This window comes from Arachis ipaensis, chromosome B08 (genome assembly GCF_000816755.2).
Source record: "Arachis ipaensis cultivar K30076 chromosome B08, Araip1.1, whole genome shotgun sequence".
In the NCBI taxonomy this organism is placed as follows: Eukaryota; Viridiplantae; Streptophyta; class Magnoliopsida; order Fabales; family Fabaceae; genus Arachis; species Arachis ipaensis.
The window spans coordinates 113699087-113699737 of NC_029792.2; the positions used below are offsets into that span (position 1 = coordinate 113699087).

Here is a 651-nt window from a genome sequence, read left to right on the forward strand (position 1 = left end):
GCACACTAAATATTAACTACTAAATTAATCACTATATATTTGTGTATAAATAATTTAAATATATATGTAGTTTAATTCATTTTTAATGCGTATTTTATATTTTAACGTGTATTTTATAATAGTGGTTGATTTTAGTAGTTAAGTTTAATGTATATCTTATAAAAATAATTATTGTTTAAACATGCATACTACTTAATTTATTTAAACACATTAACTCAACTGCATAATAGTATAAATTTTTTTACATTATTGGATCAAAATTGAACTAATTTATTAATGTATTTGTAAACACATCCATTTTTTTTTTTTTTGGTCTTGAAATTTGTTTTGTTTATATTTCATAGATACGAACCCTTGTATGTTTTTTGTCTTGGAACCTCTGTTTTTTTATGTCCGGAGGAACGTTTTTCTGTTATTTCATTTTAGCTGGATTTGAGGATGCAGTTTGAGGCCCAAATGATAGACAATAGATAGATATTATCATATTACTATCAAATCCAACTTGCGTTATGGCTAAACTATCAAATGATACTTGAAAATTCATATTATTTACAAAAATAACTTCGAAAATATAAATAATAAATAAAATTTTAAATAATTAAAAATATGATAAAAATATCATTGTTTTTCTAAGTTTCAAATAAATTTTAT

General features: G+C 21.2%; 1 protein-coding gene across 3 annotated transcripts in view; it reads right to left on the bottom strand.

Moving 5' to 3' along the window:
* Window positions 1-651, bottom strand: part of LOC107613081 (naringenin 8-dimethylallyltransferase 2, chloroplastic) — an 11884-nt gene that overhangs the window by 2887 nt on the left and 8346 nt on the right. The gene's annotated exons all lie outside the window — the stretch shown is intronic.